Source organism: Urocampus carinirostris, chromosome 8, assembly GCF_059441175.1.
Source record: "Urocampus carinirostris isolate Australia breed hairy pipefish chromosome 8, RoL_Ucar_1.0, whole genome shotgun sequence".
Lineage (NCBI taxonomy): Eukaryota > Metazoa > Chordata > Actinopteri > Syngnathiformes > Syngnathidae > Urocampus > Urocampus carinirostris.
This window is the reverse complement of record NC_142356.1, coordinates 9,653,629-9,676,401: the sequence shown is the minus strand read 5'-3', so window position 1 is coordinate 9,676,401 and position 22,773 is coordinate 9,653,629. Positions and strand designations below refer to the sequence as shown.

The 22,773-nt window shown below is 37.8% G+C and overlaps 1 protein-coding gene and 1 long non-coding RNA gene across 9 annotated transcripts in view; one reads left to right on the top strand and one right to left on the bottom strand.

The window, feature by feature from the left end:
• The window catches only part of nfixa (nuclear factor I/Xa), a 267,293-nt gene that overhangs the window by 199,552 nt on the left and 44,968 nt on the right, over positions 1 to 22,773 (bottom strand). The window lies entirely within an intron of this gene.
• On the top strand, positions 10,990 to 19,085 carry LOC148360664 (uncharacterized). Its single transcript, XR_015851196.1, has 2 exons — positions 10,990 to 11,146; positions 18,572 to 19,085. It is a non-coding gene; the product is annotated as an uncharacterized LOC148360664 (long non-coding RNA).

The window sequence follows — 22,773 nt, the reverse complement described above, 5'->3', positions numbered from 1 at the left end:
CATAATAATTCTTTTTTTTTTTTCTGAACTTAGCCGAAAGTCGGTTTAGTCATATGGCAAATGATAATAAGCGAAAAATACATCTTCTATTCAGGGTTAGTACATCTTTTTCATGGCCAAATTCAAGCACCTTTTGAGGACATTCGAAGCCAATTTTACAAATTACCCAATACCGTTTTAAACAAGAAATCCGGTGCAATCATTTATTTTGCAGGTTCACAACTACCATATTTTCTGGATTATATAAATCGCACCAGTGCAAAAATGAATTCATAAGAAGGAAAAAATATATGTCGCACTGGAGTATAAGTCGCTTTTTTGACGGAATTTATTTGATAAAAGCCAACGCCAATAACATGCATGTCATCTTGAAAGACAATTTAAAATAAAAGAGAGAAACAGGCTGAATAAGTTTGTACGCTACACAGCGATTGCCATGCCTGTTGATTTAGGTAGTGACATACCAGCTCAGTAGCCTAGATGGTAAGGCGCCCGCTTTGAGACTGGGAGGTCGGTGGTTCGCGCCCCGGCCGAGTCATTCCTAAGACTTAAAAAGTGGTCGGCGGCGCCCTCTGTTGGCTGCGGCTGCATCGGCTCGCTACAACGGGTCAGGTGCAATCGACATTTCGTTCTGTGTACATTGTTACACAGAATGACAATACAAGGAAATTATTATTATTATTATTATTATTATTAATATATTAAGAGTTATTCAGATAACTCTAGCATACATAACATGTCTAGCAAACTATCATTTCCACTCCAAATGACTATCCATCCATCCATTATCTACACCGCTTATCCTCAGTAGGTCCGTGGGGGTGCTTGAGCCCATCCCAGCTATCTTCGGGCAGTGGGCAGGGGACACCCGGAACGGGTTTCCAGCCAGTCGCAGGGCACAGAGACAGACAACTCACTCAATCATTCACACCTAGGGACAATTTGGACCGGCCAATTCACCTGACATGCATGTTTTTAGAATGTGGGAGAAAATCGGAGCACCCGGAGGAAATCCAAGCAAGCACGGGGAGAACATGCAAACTCCACACAGGAGGTCCGATCTCATGACCTCAGAACTGTGCCGATTCACTGTCGACTAATTCAATTATCCATTTTCTCGACAACAACGACTTATCGTTGCAGTCCTAGGGTGTCTCAACATGGATCTTCTCCATCAACAACATTCACAGGCCCTGATAATAAAACCAGCAAATCCCTTGCTGCCTTTTTCCACTGCCACATGTTATAAAGGGCAAGGCCTGGCGCTGATTGCATCCTGTCTTTCAAGATTTGCACTTCTAACGCAGCTATTTTTTTAATCTAAGTATGCCTGCAAAAATTAATTTAGTCTGAAAAAAATAGTTGTCTTGTTGTTTTTGGGTTGATGTTTTTTCTTGTTGGAGCGTTTGGCTGCCGAAAGAAAAAAAATAGTTCTTGAATACAACGGTGCCATTGTTTGAGAGGAAAATACAAATGAGACACTTTATTAAATGCAAGGGGAGGAGGAAAGCAAGAGATGTGATTCTCTAACAGGCGTTTTCTTCCTTTGAGGGAATCAATGTGGTTGTGAGACGTTTGCATTCCTTCATATCACCAAAGAAACACGTGAAGAAATATTGCATCAGGACGTGGAAATAAGTTAAACGGTAGATTCTGGGTAGAAGGCTAGCCAATTTTGCCTAAAAATGAAACCTTAAGATAACAGCAATTTTTAAGAAAAGTTTTATTTCTTAGGTTATTTCATAAAGTAATTTACATGATTGATCTAATTTTCCTGAAAAAATAGTAAATATCTTCGGGGTTTCATTGTAAACTGTGATTAAAACCAGAAGCAAAAGTGTCTGTTTAAGGTGTTAAAGAATTTTTTAAAAAAAGTAAATCACGAGTAATTGAAAAAATAATAATCTTGTTTTAGTTCTCTACCTAAATAAACTTAATTTATTAAAATGCATTCATTGTTTGATTCACTCTTGTACTTCGTACTCCCTTTGAACAAGTCACCCATTTTGGCACTTCATTCACAAATAATTTGTTTATTTATATAAGTTGTATTTACTTTTTCCTCTATTTTCAATGTTTATGCGTTCAATAAAATCAATTAATCAACATTCTGTGGACAAATAAAAATAACCACTGCTGCTAACTTCTATGGTGCGTAAAACTAATGTCAATGCTCATGTCGGAGAAGCCAGCCATTAACCCAGTTTTCTTAACGCTAGCTGCTCATGCTAGCTGCCGTGTCAACAGAACGGGTCACAAAAACTAAATATCGTACATACAACGCTAGTTGGTGAACCTGCTGGAGCCTAACTAGGCGCTGAATGAGTGCCACAAACTTTAAATCATATACTATAAACTTACCCTAACTGTAGCCATGCTATGTTAGCGTAAGTAAAAAGAGAGATGGGCAAAAGTCACAGGAACTCACGAGGGCTAAACTACAGAAGCCAATGAGGGTTAAATTCACACCATGGCAGAAGGGTTAGGGGTAAAATCGTTTTTATCATTAATAAATAGGGTCGGTACACCCTTTTCATTGACAAATTGAAGCACTTTTTAGGGACTTATAAAGTCAATTTTCCTATTTTCCCAGGACCATTAAAAAAATCCAGCACAGATCAAAAGAACTAGAGCTTTATCCTTAGTTTCAAACCCTAACTAAAGCCCCAACCTTATTTCGGAACCCTACACTAGGTTTAAAACCCTGACTTGCAGCCCAGACGTTAGCTCCAAACCCCTAGCTCAACACCTGACCCTAGATGTAACCCTAGCCCTAACCCTGTTTCCAACCGTAAAGCCTCGTTCTAAAGCTATTTTGGACCTCTAGAATAGTGCTTGATCCCTATTTCCTAACCCTAAACCTACACCTGTAAACCCAAACTTTTTTTTAAAACTCTAAATACCCAAATAAGGAGCCTAAACCATAGTTTGTAACCCCTGGCCGGAATCCTATTTTTGAACCATAAAACAAGTTTAAAACATTATTTGAAGCCCAGACCCAAGCTCCTAACCCTAGCCTAACACCTAACCTCAAAAACAATGAAAAATTAGAAAAAAAAAATCTGACTGCCTGGGTGGTGGTGATGCGAAGGAGAAGGGCAATTTGAGATGAGTCAGCGGAGCAGCGTCTGGACTTGAAGCATGTCAATGCCTGCATTGACCAGCCGGCAGAGATGGGATGCTGCGTTGTTGCTGTTATGGACTTTTTGGACCACTTTACAGGCTTGACGTGTCATTCCTGTCATGCACTTTCTGGACAAATTTCAAAATATTACCTATTGTTTTCTTTTATTGATGTTCACTATTTTTTGTGTACTGTTACCCAATGCTAAATCTATTGCACCCTGGTCATTCTGGAAGAGGGATTACCACTTGTGAGGCCCCTTCTCAAGTTTGCTTATTTTCCTCTGAGATTTTGAGTTTTTCCTTGCCCGCATGTTGGTTTAAGATCATGGGATGGTGTAATCGTAACCTGTGCAGTCCTTTGAGACATCTTGTGACTAAAGGCTATACAAATAAATGTGACCTTACTTGACTTGGAAAATAGATACATTGCTTCAGCACAGTAGTAAGGAAGCACTATTTTAACCTTTTCCAAACCAGATAATCTCCCCACTTCATCTGGGAATGAAAGAGACGAGTCTGACAGAAACTGGGCTGAATTTGTCAAAAAATAAGACCAGATACAAGACGGTTAAAGCGAATTCCCGAGTATACTCCATAAAAATGCAGAGTAAGCAGGGGTAGGTGTTAGGAAAGTAATGCCAGAAGCTAAAACTTAAATTTCCATGTCAGCTGAACTTGTGAAAATGACTGTATCTGTCCTTCGAGATTTTATCACGGGGAAGTTTAAAACGAAAACCATTTAATATGGAGTTTTTTTCTATTACTGATGGTTTCGTTAGATAATTGAGAAGCACTGTCGCGCCCCCCTCGAAACAAGAAATCCTTTCACACACCCCCAGTACTAACATGTAACACCCGCTTCCCACCCTCAGCCCACCGCCGCTGAAATCCTAGAGCTGATTTATTGTATTTTTTCATTAAATATTATATCAAAAAATAAGAACATTATGCAATACGCAGATTTGCACTGCCCCCTAGCCAAGTAGAAGTGCAACGGCACTTGATTATTAAGTTACTCGATACCAAACGTGCCCTTCGTGATGGAACCTGGCGTCCCACTATTCGATAAAGCCGTCAAATTTTGACACAAAGCCAAACCTTTGACACATTTACGATACCTGTGAAGCAAGGAACTAATCATCGCTAATTGAGTTGAGATATAATTTGACGGGAGTTATGAGGTCCTTACAGAGTTCAAAGTCGGAGCTGAATTAATTTACAAATACTAAAGCAAGGCAGGCTCCCATAACTAATATTTAAACGTGTGTTTGGATTGTGGGATAAATAAATATTGGATCAATAGCATTAAAATTAGATTTGGTAACATTATGTAATATTTCATTCATTATACTGACATAGTGTTTATGATATAAACTGATTGAAATGCAGTAGAATGGAGTGCAAAGACCTATAATCCAAAACCAGCAATTTCTTCAAGAAGTAATGTCCTGGTGTGGGATACAATAATGAATTAAGAATTTAGAATTAGGCCCCCCGCCCCCCAAAAAACCCTAAGGAGACGCATGTGGCTCACAGGCCTTGACTTTGACATTTATGTAGGATAGAAAAGTATATAATATTAGAGTATACTGTATACAGTATGCTTAGTTTTCCGATACAGGCAGGCAGTAATGGCTTATTAGGTAGCCGCAGCAGTGAGCTGGACCTGAGGCTGCCCTGTTGCCTCAGTCTCTTCCCGGACCCTAAAACAATCCATGGATTGTTGATCAGAATGTATTTGCGCTTTTCTGACTTTCTTTTTGATTCTGATTTACCTGATGAATTTATTTTCAGTGTAACGAGCTGCTAAAATACTAGCTGTCGCCATGATTTGTAGGTTAAACACAAAGCACGATGAAAATCTGTGAAGTATCAAAACCGCGAAGTAAATTGAGGGATTACTAGATACTCTACATATTGTATTGTATTTATTTATTCAGCCAGTATAAACCATAAACATGATATATACAGGAAATCATTTGACACGCGAACCTCTCAACGTGACGCGTCGCCTTCGATCGGCGCTGGGTTTTTAGACCCAACTGCTGTGTTCTGAGTCATTAGGTGACCAACCCCCCCAATTCCAACCCTTAATGCCGAGCGCCAAGCAGGGAGGCAATGAGTACCAATGTTGTAAGTCTTAGGTATGACTCGGCCGAGGCTTGAACCAGCGACCTCCCAGTCTCGAAGCGGGACCCTACCATCTAGGCTACCGAGCTGGTTACATACAGTAGACACACACAGTCATATGTTTTGTATAAATATATGTACATATAAATATATATACAGTATATACACACACCTCCCCCTCCCTAAAACAAATTTAAGACCATTTAATTTGGTTGCTCTTGCCACCAACTGTGTATATTTGCTTTAATTTTGCTCACAGCGTGCATACATTACTTCCACGGCGGATGCATGTACATTACAAAAAATGTTTAAAAAGAGCAGACAGGTGTCCGCAGGCAGGCCGGGACACAGAGTCAACAAACAAGGGTCACGTTTAATCAAGCTTGGTTTGTTTATTTAGCAGTGGTTAGGTTTTCACTTACAAACCTCCCGAAACTCCATTGCAAAATTCATCCTTTTAGACTCCGGAGAAAGAACATTCAAACAGTATTAATTCCCCTTTGCTGGGAAAAGGGACAGCCTTTTCCCGGAGCTATCCATAACATCTGAATATAAAAATAAATACACAGAACGGGCTTTACCCTGGAGTGAAAGGGAGGGAGGGAAATATCTGGGTAGTGTATGTTTTTCCTCACTTGTATCCGTGTCTGCTGCAACTTAAGCCGGCTGCCACGTTTTAAGGCCTCCTTCTATGGCGATCGGGAAACTTTCTTTATCTTCTCTCCGCTGGACGCAACAACTGTGCCAGTGAACTCAACGCAAGCCGCCGGGAGGACCGCAAGAATGCTTAAATCAGCATAATTAGCCCTGTGTGTACCTTATACACACAGCTTTCCCCCCCAAGCTTGGAACAGTGCCACTCGTCTACCGCTGCATATGAGTCCACGTCTCTTTCAGTTATAATAGGGCTGCAACTAACAACTATTTCAATAGTCAATTACCCACCGACTATTGAAACAATTAGACAACGAATCTAATAAAGTTTTCTTGAATTTTGCATGAAGTTGATTTAATCATGTGTAAAATGATAATAAACACAGGGAAAATGGTACGACGAAAACAAATAAACGTTTTTATTTGAAATATGCATGATTTAAAAACAATTGGCGCAGTGCTTGGTCAGTAGAGGCATAAAGGCATTTAAACATTTCCCTCCATTTCTAGGGACAAGCAAATAAATTACAAAAATATTATCAAGTTAGCATCTTTTATCTCTGTAAACCAAAAACAGTCCCATTACCAGCAGTAGAACAGTAAATAATAATAATAATAATAATAATAATATATAAAACAAATAGTGTGGATGTGAAGTGCATTCAATGGTCAACTGCAAAGTCTGTAACAAAATAACTTGATGATTCTCAAGTTTTAAATCAAAATGTTTCAACGAGTGAGGTTTGTTCTTTTAAACGTTTAAACAACTCACGTTTGTCGTTTTTGACGTTTCAAAAACTGATGTTTGTTCTAAGGACTGCATGCATTCAATTTCAAAAAGGTGTGTTAGGCACAACCTCGCATAGTGTTAGACCTTGTCGCGAAACGAGCCAAAATAGTCCGATGTAGCTGGGCCGAAAGAAGAGTTCATTTGGCTGCTTGGATTGGTCGGTGGTCGCGAGCTGCAGTACCAAATTTGCCCCCCATGAATGCAGAGCACACAAAAGCAGATGCTTTATCGTATATGTTATTATTTATTTACGGGTGCCTTGACACGAAACATAGCTTAAGACACTCGCAGGCCTAAAGTATAACTGTGTAAATTTTCACAGAAATCAGTTCAGCCGTTTTAAAACCTATAAGTCACATACAACCACACACACACACGCACACACACTCACACAAAAATCAAGATTTGTAAAGTAGTCTAGATTAGCTAGACAGATTTAGATAGATTTCGATATGATATCATCAAAACGTATTGGCTTGAACATGAGTTGAGTGTTACCGAGGCGAGTCAGACACCATTTTGTTCAACTGTCCAACGAGCTCTTTAAATTTTCGTGCGTCACCGAGCTACTTTGTAAACTTTGCAAGGAGTCTTTAGTTGGCTGTAACCAGGGTAAAATGCTTCCAAACTTTAAAAGTTTTGGCATGCGCACTTGATGTTGACACCGCCATTTCTGTATGTTTATGTTAATGCTGGAGACAGAGACGCTATGTGCTTGGGCAAATCTTCAGAAGAAATTCAGACAGGGATATCTGAAAAATGGGCCAGGTAACAATGAATTTCATTGTCAACTATTTCTATTTTCGATTTTTGATGACAACTTTGACTGACCAAGGGGTATTCACACTTTTTAGCATGCAAGCTACATACGCAATAAAAAAGTCAAAATGATCTACTCACCTCAAAAAATGGATATAAAATAGCAGCCAAGTCCTAATGCCGCGCACCAAGCAGGAAGGCAACGGGTACAAATGTTGTGAGTCTTAAGTATGATTCGGCAGTGGTTAGCGCATGTGCGGCACAGTTCTGAGGTCATAAGATCGAACCTTCCTCCCGCATACCAAAAACATGCATGTCAGGTTAATTGGTTAATCGGTTCAAATTTTCCCTAGGTGTGAATAAGCGAGTGAGTAGTCTGTCTCTGGCAACCAGTTGAGGGTGTCCCCTGCCCACTGCCCGAAGATAGCTGGGATGGGCTCCAGCACCGCCGCGATCCAACTGAGGATAAGCGCTGCAGATAATGGATGGATGGACAATAGTCGAATTGTGATCAGTCTCAACTCTTTTTTTTTTCCGTTGCCAATGCTTTTGTCCAACGGTACTCTTGCGAGAGACAAGTTACACTGTAACACTGCTGTAGTTCAGATTAATAAATTGGAAAAGACTAAATGCCCTGTAACACATTCACCTAACACGCGAAAGCTCTCCGGTTAAAGACCGGGTGGAGACAAGTTGGCCTGGGGAGGGATGGGCGCCACCAGGCTGTACAGGCCACAGGAAATGTTGCCCCTATGACCAACCAACTTAAACTAAGCAAATATAATACTTACATTTGGTGGTTAATAACCAAAATTCCAAAATGTACTTAAATAGTAAATGAATTAACATTATTTTATTTGTAAAGCATTTTGATAAATTCCATTGTCATACATTTACATATATATAAATATTGCATTTTATTTGAACTCTTAATCATGAAATATTTATTAACTCAATATTATTCTAAAAACAATTATAATCGTGATAAATTACACCTTTAATCGACACAATTTGGAGTTCTCAAATTTGTTACTGCAGTCTGAGCAATGTTAAAATGCTGCATTTGACCACTAGATGTCAGCGTATCCCAACAAAAACAATGCACTAAATTCACCTTCCCGTGATCTACCGGTACGACCTCTCCGATCCACTAGTAGATTGTGATCTTCATGATGAGCGCCCCTAGATTAACCATCGCAACCCTAGTCAATACACGCAGAAATGTCAGCAGCTCACACGCAAAAAAAAAAAATACCCGGGGTTTATTTTCCCATCCCGCTCTTGCAGCTGTTCCCCGACAACTGGGCCCGAAACCGCTACGACCGCGCGGCTTAGCATGAGGCGGCTAAATGAGTTTAGCATGGGGCGCTAAAAAGGCGGTTGTAAAGTTTCCATAAGCCGGCTGGTAAAAATCAAGCGATGGCGGAGAGTTTGCGGTCGGGTCCCGAACACATCTGTATGTGTTTTGGGTTTGGCTGGCGCGTTAACAAACAATTGCCTCCCGGCTAAGGCATGATGCTTGGCTGCGCATGAGGATTAGCATTACAGACCGTTTAATAATCGCAATCAGCGCCATCAAAAATGAATCTGCGAGGGCATGTGATGCTATATTTCTGAGGGTCATGTTACGGGCTATGAAGACAGGACACCGTTTGTTGGCGCAGGAAGTCACTATTTACCTATTAGGGCAAAACGTGGTTAGGCGGTAGGTCATGTTTGTTTGTCTGAGGGAGATAAGAGCGACCGCGCAAACGATACACATTAAGTATTCTTGGTGAGCGCAACCGTGGCCAATGGAAACAAACACAGCAGTCACGCCCACTAGACTCCAAAACACAACCCTAAAAAAAAATGGAATGGAGGCTTATTCGTCTACATTTTGCAACTGAAATCCCTGCTTTGGATTGGAAAAAAGAAAACATGCAATCCATCTCAGAATGAAATCTGGAGTACATAAAGTTTTCTGCTAATTTGAAGCAACATTTTGACATAAAAGTATACAAAAAAGAGATTCTCAAGAGTAAAACTTTAATGCAATAATAAAACAAATGGTTCTAATTTTTGTGGCAAGACTCACATTGCACATGTGCCAGATGATAAAATATAAAACCGCAAAGATACTAATAACAAGCGCCAATTCCTACTGCGCATTAGATCATTTAAAATAATTGTTTTAGTCTTAGGCATGGGAAAATATGTAATATCAATAGCAATAATAATGGCAAAAAATATGCCACATGTATCAGTCTCATAAAAACAAGCATAAATGTTTTCTAAGTTTTTTGTTTACTACATATATATATATATAGAAACATATAAATATATATTTATATATATATAAACATTTATATATATATATATATATATATATATATATATATATATATATATATATATATATATATATATATATATATATATATATATTACTCCAATACCAAATATGCTAATAAAAGACAAAATAAACTAAATATGAATAAAATGACTAAATTTTGTGCAGGCTTGGGGGTAATGGAACACATGGAACTTCAAAAATGATGTTGGCAAGCTGTTTGGATTTATTTTCATTTTGTTTCTGTCGCATTTGATGTTAGTTTTGCCGGAGATAAAAGAGATCAAAGCCAGGAGAGAAAGCTTACCATGTGTTGTGAGTCATCATTTTATTCATATTTAGTTTCTTTTGTCTTTTCTTAGCATATTTGATATTGAAGTAATCCAAAAGTAATTGAAAGTAATCAAGTTAAAGTAACCCTACCCAACCCTGCCAGTCTACAAGAACTCTCTTGTAAAAATTTGCTATCTATCCTAACAATATTTTTTATTTTATTTTCTCTTTGAGGCCTTTCATTGCATGTTCATCCGGGAGTGCAAAGTCTAATTCAGTTGTAAACAATGTTTGCTACATTGTTATCAATGACAATGGCGATAATTCCAATTGTAATTAGATAGGCTGCATTTGGTCATTTCTCACCAGAGCATTTTGTTTAGTTTTTTTTGATTCATCGTACATTTTAGTAAAGAAGTAAAACGCGTCGAGGCAATTACTGCACATAACCAAGCAGCCTTATAAAATATATTCTGTTTCAATCATGAGTGTGGGAAAACAAGTCGACCAAGACTGGAATATAATTTACAACCCTGGCTCCGGAGAAACATTTGCGTCGTCGTTTCCAGTTAAAAACTCCCTCAAATACAGATAGCATTGACAGTGTCTCCAATTACTGGCATGGAGGCATGCGTGTACAACTAGTGAGCGCCACTCCACGCCGAAAAGGCATTTGTCAGCAGCATTTGATCAAAGTGGTGTGATACTGTTAATGCGAGGATGTGTGTTGCTAACTAGCCGCACACGAGCCCTCGCAATCAAACAAGAATGAGCGCGCCCTTTCGCTGTGTTTGTTAGTCGCTGTGAATCTTACGCAGGGTTCATTCGAGGTAAAGATATGATATTACGCAACGGGTTATAGATCTTTCCACCCCTAGCCGGCTGCCAGCTCTTTCGACAGGAGAGAGTGAGACGGAGTGAGAGAGGGGGGGCGAGAGAGGGGATCGGAGTATAGCACACTTTGTTCCACAATGTCCGATTCAGCAGCCGGGCCGCAGCGAGGAATTTGTGCGTTCTTGTGAATGACTCCGAAGTGCTAGGGAGATTCTGCGAGAAGGAGTTTGGTCATTTGGATTTATGAGGTCTGTATGATATTTCAGCCGCCGCCTCCTCTGGCCCGTGTGGAGGGCTACTGGCGTCTCTGCTAGGTCTATTCCAGGGGTCGGGAACCTACGGCTCTTTTCAACAGAACATATGGTTTAAAATATGCTACTTGTGCAAATTTCTCTGTAACGTCCCAATTCTCTTCGTTCGGTCCAGTAGATCAACAGTTAAGTCTTACCTACAGTTTACATTCATGGTATCACACCAACAGACACCATTTCGGCTTTAAATCACTTAAAAAATGCTTCACACCGAATCTCATTAAATAGGTTCACTGTTGAGACACTGTATGATAAAAACACACACAACAAACTGTAAATACCCACAAACGCTAGCTAAGCACACAGAACAACTTTTGGGTGGGCGAAGCTATCTCTCACACGCGCCCACTGCGCTGAAGGAAAATACATCCAGAAACTTTTTGTTTCTAGTTTTTTGTGACATATTTACAAAAGACCTCTACTTGCACCATGTTTTCAACTATTCTTTATGAAAAAAATTCTGGGCAAAATGAGCCTAAATGATTTTAAGTTACAGTGGAAAGGAGAAGTTTAAAGTAGTATATACGTTGATTTAGGACACATGCTCCAGTTATTATTTCATAATTTTTATCAAATCATCTAATGCCACACAGAGAAATAAATTGTGCTGAAAAAATAGCTTTTGTCTGGAAAGCAAAATAGGTCGTTTTTCAAAAATTGTAATGTTTTTTGAGATTGAAATCCCTGATTTATGAAGTCTGTTTGATATTTCAGCCATCGCTTCCCTCTGGCCGTGTGGACGGCTACTGGCGTCTCTGCTATATCAATCTGGCACACACTGTGTCAATGAAATAATCTAAAGAGCTGACCTGCTAACAGAGCAACTGCTGTGATTTAAAGTAGTATACAGCATTTCAAAATGTGCTTCAATTCTAAAATAAATTTGATCGTAGGCAAGAATTGCAACAGTGTGCATATAGTTTACATGACTTATAATCATTCATTGTACTCAATGTTATTAACAGATTTCTAGTTTTTGAACGATGTGCCGTCAAGTAGTTGTCACACTTTTAACATCATCAGGGTTCCTACAGCTTAAGGCAAGTTAACTTCAAGACTTATTAAGACGTATTAATGCCTTTTAAAATAAAATTTAAGACCAAGTCAACCTCCCAAAAATACACAATTGAAACAAAAATAAACAAAACAAAAAAACACACCATATGAATTAAAGAGCAGGTAAAAAAATGTTTATTTGTATCTTTTTTAAATCATATTTTGGCCCAGTCGAAAACATTCCATCTGATAAACTTTTATACGTGGAATAAAATTAGCAGATAACTATTCATTCCAAATAACTCTTTTCCTACATTCATGAAGCATTTTTATCATGATGCATGAAAATTGACTTTTTGGTTCAGTGTAAAACATATCACTATTTTTTGGGACCAATTTTGAGAGTGGCATCATAAAAACAAATACTTGGGAAAAAACAAACTTTGTACTACCTGGATTAAGACAATTGAGAAATATTAAAATATTTGTGTTCACATTTTTTAAGAATATCGAGAACTGGATTAAAGAAATTTTAATCTAATTAAGGCTTTATTTTGGCAAAATGAATTTAATGCCTTTTAAGACTTTTTAAGGATCTGCGGGAACCCTGATAATTCCCCCATTGTTTACTGTCATTATTATTTTATGACTGCAATTTTAACTTCGCCAACAGCAGATCATAGAATAAGGAATGCTGAAGTGAAACGAAAACTCGTCTGAGGTGTTGTGCGTCATATCTAACTTATCAAAGTCAGAGTTGTTTAAGAAAGGTTCTATTGATGCCATTGGAATATTTTTTGTTGATTTTTTTTTTTTTTATTATACTCTAATTTAAATCTAATAAAGAGGATTATACAACTTTTGTTGGGTCTGATCCTTAACTGTTTAAAATTTAACAAAAAATTGTAACCAAATCTCTGGTAGACAATTTTGATCTTTTCATTTATTACTTGTCTTGTTTTGTTGCAAACTACAGACTATTATTATACCTTCCCCTGATCTAAAACGTACATAAAAGAAGGCAACATATACTATATGAATAAACTGTATATATTTATATTTATTGGAAAATGATAAGAATGTTTGTGTCACATGTGTCCTTATATTTGTCCATATCATTTTCCATTATCAAAAATTCTTGAAATGGTGCCAAGAAGTCACTAAGGAGCGGCAAAGAGCGCTTGCGGTTCCTGAAGCACTGTACAAAAATCCAGATTGGTAAAGACGTCATGTGAACCAGGAAGTTTTGGACAACTTTGGAAAACGTGCAACAAATTAAAACAAAAAAAATTGAACGGGTCATCATTTAAAGGTATTAAATCAAAAAAGATATTAAAACATAAAACAGACAACATTACGTAGCGTTAGCATATACAGGCCAAGCCGATGCAAAACCGTCAAATGCCGTCCTCTCAGACCGATTTCGAGCCAGCTCAAAGTAAGTGCGTGACAGACATCTTGGGTGTGGAAAACATCCAAAACAAGAATTGGAGGAGTTAGCAGGAGCAGCCTCTTCTGTTTCCAATCAGACGTTCGCCTGCCACGACCATCCACGCCGCTTGATTTACTTGCCGCATATGTTAATGAAAGTTCTCATATGAGTCTGGCCCGCATTCTTCCCGCCTGGATTAAGAAGGCATGCATATGCTTCGCAGGCACAAAAGCTTTCACACAGCTTCTCTGGCCTAGATCTCGCACACAGAGGTACTCTTTTAATTGGGCCCTTGATGCTCGACATAGGGCGTACTTCCTCTAATTAGCTATATCTATAGCGTACGGGAGGCTCTATGAATGCATGCATGTGTAAAATCCTCTTTTGAGCAACTCCAAACTAACTAAGAGCTTTAATTTCACGCTAGGCTGCATTGTCCCATTGAGTAAGGGAGGGGACCCCCATAAAAGACCCTGTGAGAAAATCAAAAGCAACGCAAAACACACCAATAGGTGACGGCAGAGGGGGAGAAAAGGGAGATCGGCTGAGACAAACAACAACACAACAACAAGGCCGGCTCATCCAAATCCCCCTCCCCTCAATCGAAAATGCCGATTTACTTCTAACCGTCCCTCTTCTTGTACAGAGAGCTAATTGACATGGAGAACGAAGGCGCCTCCTCCCAGGCAGCTGCGAGAGGAAGGGATGCACCGGAGTGGGCGACTCACGTTTCCTCAGTCTGATCATCTTATCAGCTGCTGCTATGTTTAATTCATGAATGAAACTTTTTGCCGACCCGACTTTGAATCGCAAATGTGGGAAAGGGTGCAGTTAAGAAGTAAAGTCTATTAAAAAGGCTTTTTTTTAACCTAAAATCGTATTTATGCAATAACTGATCCGTAGAAAAATGTCGCCGACCACAATTGCAAAACAAAGGACGCATTGAAAATCAAACCTGGGTCGCTGCATCTTTACCACGCAAGATATAGCTGACATACAAAAAAACATTATAGTGTATCTCATTATGACGCTATTTTGACTCACTGTACCAGAAACCAATGTTAGTGAATAGAGAAAACAGAAAGATGTCCAGTAAGATAAACACAAAAATGCACAACCAGGGAAAATACTATTTGGTGTATCTGACGAAGAATTTGACTTTGGAGGACATTAAATAAATGCATCGTAAAATGTATGTTGGTACCATGAATAAAAACGGTGTGATGATGACAATTGAATGCCTAGAAGAGTGAGCTGAGATTTTTTTTAAATTAAGAAATATAACGTTTTTGTGCAACGATTAATCAGCCAAAAAATATCTCTGACCACAATCACCGAGCAAAAGCTGCAATGGGAATAGAACCCGGGGCACGGCAGTGAGAGCAAATCTTTACCACTAGACCACAAGTAACATAGGTAACAAAAGGGGATTAGATTACTCACAGTACCAGAGACAAATGTGAGAAAATAAGGAAAACAGAAAGTCATCCTAAAATATATAAATAAACACAAAAATGCACAACGAGGGAAACAACTCCTCTGTGTACTGAATGATGAATTGTATGTTCAAGGAAATTAAATAAATATATTGCGAATTTTATGTTCTGACAATGATTAAAAAGGGTGTGGTGATGAGATAAAGCCGGATGCCTATTTATTCTTGCGATTGCCCCCCGGTTCATAGACTCTATTATCACTTAAAACATCAAGCCATCATCATTATTGTACATATTTCATATGACTATAACTGCTTAATATTTGTAACATTCAATGTATTTGGAAAAAAAATACATTTTCGATCCAAAAATGTGCTTTTTTTTCCATTTTTAAAGTTTTCATACAAAAGAGAATTCCGCAATTTATTATAAACTTGCGTAAAAAGTACAGAATATTCTTAGTATTTGGTAGCTCTGTAAAGACTTTAAAAGATAATTTACTCCATGAATATCTTTTTCTCTACCTTTTTGTAAAAGAGGCAAAAATAAGCCAATGCTGATCGCTTGGGGCACAATTCACTTATTTTTCTACGATATTTGTAGTTCATAGAAAACTTGTTTCGTAGTTTGCCATAAGTTTGCCTACTTCAGTGCAAAAGATTATCAGTTTTTGGTAACTAAAATGATAAGCATATCCATAAATGGCTCTTTCTTTGCCTTTTTGTAAAATAAAAATAACAAAAAGCCAAGCAGCTAGCAGCTAAGGAGGCAATTCTACAAATATTGTTGTAAAGGTCAATATAATACCATTAAAAATTGGATTAGAAGAAACGTTCAACTGTTAACTGGTTTTCCAGTGCTCATACTACCAAAAATGAGACCGTTTTGTAGCAGTCTACCTCTTTTTGCAACTAAATTCTGTCTTTGTCAGGTGTCATTTCTCTATGTTTAAGCCTTTATAGAGTGTTTACAATGTAGATGAAAATGAGTTTATTTTAATCAAAAGTACCCACTGAAAACGGAAGATTGCGTGAAAAAGCCCCAAAACTGGGTTGTAAACATTCATCACCCCCCAAAGAAGACGAAAATTAAGATATGTTCTTTTTCACATGAGAAATAGTTAACCGTTAGGATTACATTGACTCTATTAGACATTCTCTGAATGGTATTTGAGACAAATCTAGCATACTATGTAAGCATCAACGATTTTATTTTGATGTTATGGCTCGGAATATTTTTTGTTTTTACGTGTAAATAGCATCCGAGATTGTTATTTATCGTAAGTCCAACTGCTACGTTCGTGTTAACAGTTGGCTTGAGCGTATTTCAATAGTTGTTAGTCACATGACTGTGAAATACTAGATTGGACCCTCATGAACAGAGTCCAATAAACAGAGTCTGTGCATGTGTAGAGAATGCCAGCTTGCGATGTGCGAAATTACCTTCGCTAGCCTTAAAGGGACAGTGTGAAATATGTATGGCTTCCTAATGGCACAAAAAAAAACGTTGAATTGAATACAAGGCAAAAATACTTGAACTATCATGCCAACGTCAACTTTTATGACAAATCATAGGTCGAGATATTTGTATTTCGTTTGCATTGTAGAATCCCGACATAGAAGTCGCTGCTATGTTTGTCTGGTGTCTTGCTGCTACGCTGTGTTCTTGGCACTGGTTGTCGTTCACATTAGACAATACAGTGCCATCTGGTGGTCACATATTACACACCGGGGCTATAAAAGTAGTGCCACCTCATTGAGATAGCTGCCAGGGCTTTTCCACCTAGCCCGTTGGCTAACGCTATTGGAGTCGCATACCACGTGCATCTGCCATATCAGATAAAATTCCCTAAAATTATAAAAAAAATGTCTGTGTATATATATATATATATATATATATATATATATATATATATATATATGAATGTATGTGTATGTAAGTATTATTACAAAATCAGTACAATGTATCCTTGAAATAGACAAAATTACATGACAGAAAGCATAAGAGATAACTATGCTAATTTAAACATTTATTTATATATATTACCAGATGTAAACAATGTCTAAAAATAAAAATATATACTTAAAGTGGGCAGAAATGATTGACAGACTCATGATTTTTTTTCTCGTATCGTCACTTTCATGCGAAAAAAACTCATCCCTGTTTTTTTTTTTTCAGGAAGATAAGAGAACATTATTGTTATTTCCCCCAAAATAATGATTTAGCTATTTTTCTACATAGCAACAGTCATATATCTAATATTGACAGATTTAGAAAACAATTACAGTACTCTTATATAGCACTTTAATAAATTGTTGAGGGAGTATAATAAACAAACCAAAATACTATCGGAGATCCATTTTCTCATTTGTACACAACTGCAAGGATATATAACTTTACAATTTACTTTAAATTTTTCGGAAAATTAGTGTTACTACCACATACTTTGAATTATTGTTCTTCCTGTTGGATCCTTTTTAAATTGTACTTGCATAACTCATATTCACTAAATTGAGTTTTGTTTATGGAAAAAAATATGTTTTAATCCTTCAGTTAGAAATAACTATCTACACTCGAGGTATTTTGACCATGGAATGTCCTCGCCTTTGTGGTGTTATAACTTTGTCATTTCCATTTCTATTTTTACTTCCAACCACTCAAAATGTTCAGTGGGACCATAGCTATGCATACACGTAGGCTTTGTTTTAATGCCCTCCATAGATTGTTCTTTTTCTATGCTTATTCTTTGATGCTAACTGATCAAAACCATCAAAAATACAAAATAAAAACTGTCAAGTCAATTACTGTTTATTTGTATAGCCCTTAATCACAAAGAGCCTCAAAGGGCTGCACAGACCACAGACTATTGCAAACCACAGACTACTATGACACTGTACCCTGCTCTAAAACCTACATGAGGGCAAGGAAAAACTCAAAAGCCTCAACATGAGGAAAATGAAGACACCTTGAGAAGGGATTGCACATGAGGGCAAGGAAAAACTCAAAAACTTTAGCATGAAGAAAATGAAGAAACCTTGAGAAGCGACCACACATTAGGTAATCCCCTTTCAAGGATGACCAGGCAGCACTGGATGTTGCAATAACAAATAATACACAGAAATTGTCAACATGAAATATAGGTCATTCATAAGCTTTAGAATATAAGTGTGTTTTAAACCTAAATTTAAACACTTCCACTGAGGTTGCAGATTGAATCTAGCTCCTAATGTTTTTAAATAAAAAGGTTTAATAGAGACGGCATTCGCCATCTAAAAGAAAATGAATACAGAACCGTGAATACAGTAGTATGTGTATTGAATCTCAATTTTTGCAGCAGTCGGGCAATGCATGGGTTCAAACTAATGACCGTCGGTGCTTTGCATTCTCCTGAGCTGAGCTATAAGGTTCAAACAAAAGGAGGCCTTCAGCAGTAGGAGCGCACTGCTTCACTTTAATCTATCTACGGCTAACATATGTGACGTTTGTGTCTAATTTCAGATGGCGGTGCGAGTGCGCGCGCAACGACCGCTCCATACAACTCTATCGCAAAGCAACACAAGACAGCTATAGGGGCCGCCCGATTCCACTGGCCGCAGATCAGCGGAAACCTAATCCGCACTGGCAAGAGGGAGGCTATATTCACACATATATCTGCACACACAATAACTTGCCATCCGCACAGGGGACAGCCACCTATTACTCTGCGGTGCCAAGCGCCTTGGTTAAGCTTGATAAATCCATTTTCAATGGCCGGCCAGGGAGACTGTGCAGATAAGGGATGAGAACGCCAGTGGATTGAGCTCACCTCCAAGACTGACTTTTTTCTTTCTTAGCAAACAGCTCCGGTCTACAAATCATGCTTTCTCCTTTGCAATCCTAATGAATCTTCTTAAGTGACACGTTTGGGTCATTCTCTATTCATTGCGGCCCAGCAGCTCACATTTGGTGGCCAAGCAGCGTGAGGTGGGCCTGCTCTGTAACCAGAAGGAATAAATAAAAAGAGCACAATGTACCACTGGGTTGCGCCTGCCTGCCTGCCCGCTTACATCCCTGGCACAAAAGTCTGCACACTTTCAGTCGGCCTTTCTCCCTCTGCAGCAAACCAATCTTTCATGCTGTTTATTGGGCCAACAATGTGAGTGAGTGTGTGTGAGTGTGTGTAGGTGTGTACAGTTGGGTCAATAATATGTTGGAGTAAATGTGGAGCGATCAAGTAGTTGTTCAAAACTAATTTCCAGGGTTGGTTGTGCACAAACTATGACAAAATTTGAGGTTGTTTGTTTAAACCAAAACAACTTAAATGTATAACTCTTAAAAATTGGGTCCTTTGTTTGAAGTAGCTCCGACAATTGGGTCATTACTGTGGACACATTCCCTACTTGGGTTGTTTTGAACCTGCTTAATGGGTTTAGTTTAACGAAACAACAACCCAATCATATTAATAACATGTAATAAAAATGTAACAAAATTAAAATTTGGGTTGTTTTAAATAATGCAAAAAAATGGAAATTGAGAACTGTTAAAAATCAGGTCTTCTGTTTGAAGCAACTTCAGAAATTGGGACATTTGACTAAAACAAACCATTTAAAATGTAGTCGTTTTGTAAACAAACTAAAATGTGGGTTGTTTTATACAAAACAACTCATTATTTTTATAACGAATAAAAATTGGGTCGCCTGTTTGAAGCAACCGCAGCAATTCAGGTAAATTTGTGTGACCCCTACATCCAAAAAGTGGACCTAATCGCTACTTGGGTTGTTTTTAAACAGCTTCATGCTGTGAGTTTACAAAAACCACCCACTACCCTAATTTCAACAAAAAGTAGTCATCTTGTAACAAAATCATCGACAAAGAGGTTTCCTGGGTTTGTTGTACACAAACGCAAATTTTATTTTAATTTATTTTACTAAAAAACAATTAACATGTAGTAATTTTGTAACTAAACGTAAATGTTGGTTGTTTCATACAAAAAAACAACTCATCTGATTTCTAAAACCCCTAAAATTGGGTCATCTATTTGAAGCAATCCTCACAATTCTGTTATTTCTTTGTAGCCCATACACTCAAAAAGTGTACCAATCAACTTCTTGGGTTGTGTCTTTAACTAGCTTAACGTTTTTATTGTTTCTTTTTGGGGGGTTTTCAAACAATTTAAATGAAATGTAGTCATTTTGTAACCCGATTTCAATTAGGGTTGCTTTTCAAACCCTGCAAAGCAACCCCAATCTATTAGTGATTAGTTTGAGACAACCCTAAAAAATGAGTCATTTTATGTTTATGAAATAACCTAAAATGTTGGGTTTTTCTATTCGAGCCTCCCGAAAAATCATGATTTCTACTAAAACCCCTAAAAAGATGAGATTGCATTCTAAAGAATAAAACCTACAAACATTAGAAACAACCCCCTCAAAGTGAGTGTTAACCCCACAAAAAAATTGTTGTTTTTTTTGGCATAATACATTTACAAAATAAACCCAAAACTGTTCTGGTTATCCGAAACGTAGGTCATTTTTTTTAAACCCTAAAAATTATTGTCATCTGCCTATGTTAACTAGAAAAAAAATGGATCATTGTTGTGTAATGATAACTGCCCAAAACTGTCTTTTTTTTGCAACCATCATATTGGTTTTGGGGAGAAAATTACACCAAACGGATTAAAATACCAGAGTAACTTAGTCCATTGTTGACCTAATTTTTTGCCAAATGTTTTTGGAGTGTGTGCATGCATTTGACTAAAGAAAGAATACAAGTCCACATTTTTGATGAGAGTGAATGCAAGTACGCTGAGTGGGATAGCTTTGTGTAACTGAAAAGATTTAACATTAATTCAATGCCCAGTAATTTCAAAAAAGTGTGCAGGCGAGCAATTGCACTTCTGGATGTCCTAAATATTTTCCTGCATCACTTTTTGGCACTATGATACTATGTAACTAGACATAATTGTAAAAGTACGGATAGATGAGCACCCCTGTCAAGTCAAACTAAAGCAAATATAAAACAAGCTGGAAAAAAGGTCCTTTATAGTGGTGCTTTTTGTGTGGCAAAGGAAAAAAATGGGCCAGTGTGTGAATGCTTAGACAAGCATTCAGTGCGCTGCCGTCAACCGTCACAGAAAATATTTTCCCTCAATCAATCTTGCACATGAATGCAATACTGTGCTCTACCATTTTTTAAAATGGACTTAGACGATGAGAATAATTTAACACAATAAACACCAATTCACTACTTTTTGCAGAAAGGAAACTGCACGTGCATGTTTCCATCCCACATGCGTCTAAATGGAATCTAACAATAAATAATTATTCTGAGCTCAAACCTTATGAGTGACAAGCTTATACAGGAAAAAAAAGTTCTTTCTTCTCGCCTACTGCACGATCTCCTGCACAAAGTTGAGCATCTCATTAGTTTGCACGCAGCCTCGGAAGTTGGCAGCATCGGCGGGGACTTAACTGGAAGCCGAGATAATTGATTTGAAAACGCCGCACATAAAAGTTTTAATTAAAGACGCCCCCGCAACCTTCATATCGCATCAAAACTTTATGCAAATACTTTTTCCCCTCCTCCCCTTGAAGAGGATTGTGAACCTTTGCCAAAGATCCACATTTTTTGGCTACACCTTTTCGGGCAGGGCCCAACAAAGCTCTTTAGCGTTATTAATAATGCACTGAAAGGTTGTTTACACCTCTTTTTTGTGAAGCAAAGTAGTAATTATTTACGAGGTGCGATCGAGGAATGGCGACATGAAAATATTGCGTGCGTGTTCAACTCCTTAATTTGCAAAAAAAAGAAAAAAAAAAGGATTTAAAAATAAAATCAAATGCATGCTTTCCCTCTCCTTTTTTTTTTACAAATGACATGAATCTCCAGGAGCATGACCCATGCCTGCCAATTTATTTTAATTAACGGAAAGACGGCGGGAACTCGGTCACTCGCAGCTCGATTCCTGTGCACTAAATATGCAGAACTTAGATGGAATATTAATCAAGAAATGTGCACTAAACGCACACAGAAAGGTCGAGGGACGTGTCCGGAGTCAATTAAAAGGACACGAATGATGTGATTAATTCAACATACGCAAGAATAAATCCAAATCCTGTGATTCACTTGTGCAAACGGTCCGAGGAAAGCACGTACAAATCTGCAAAAAACCCTGAAGTAATCCACGTGTTTTCCATCGTGGACACACACTCAAACGCAGACACACACACTGCTATGTTTGAGGACACGGATACTCTGATTTATGGAATTGAACTTTCTAAAGTTAAGGAAAAAAGGGGAGATCGCATATTGGTGAGTAAATAAAGGGTAGCCGACTAATGCGTGATATTTACCAATGTGTGCCCCTTAGAGAGTTTATTAATGATATTTCCTGAGATGACTTTGAATCAATGATAAAAATGAGACGTAATTCATGAAAAAATATATGTAATTCTGAAGAAATATATCAAAATGATCTGATGGGCAAACTAAGGATACAAAATATTTATTCAACGTGTACTTTTTACCCCAAAACTCATATGCATTTATCAAGACTGTATATCATAATCTTAAATCATATACAATTATTGTTTTTCTGTTAGTAGTACAAAAAAATGAAATAGTAATTTGATAAGCATGACCTAAACGGTGACCCTTTATTAATTCAGAGAGGATATTTTTAAAACAACACTAAAGTCGGTGATCATAACACAGAAACAAAC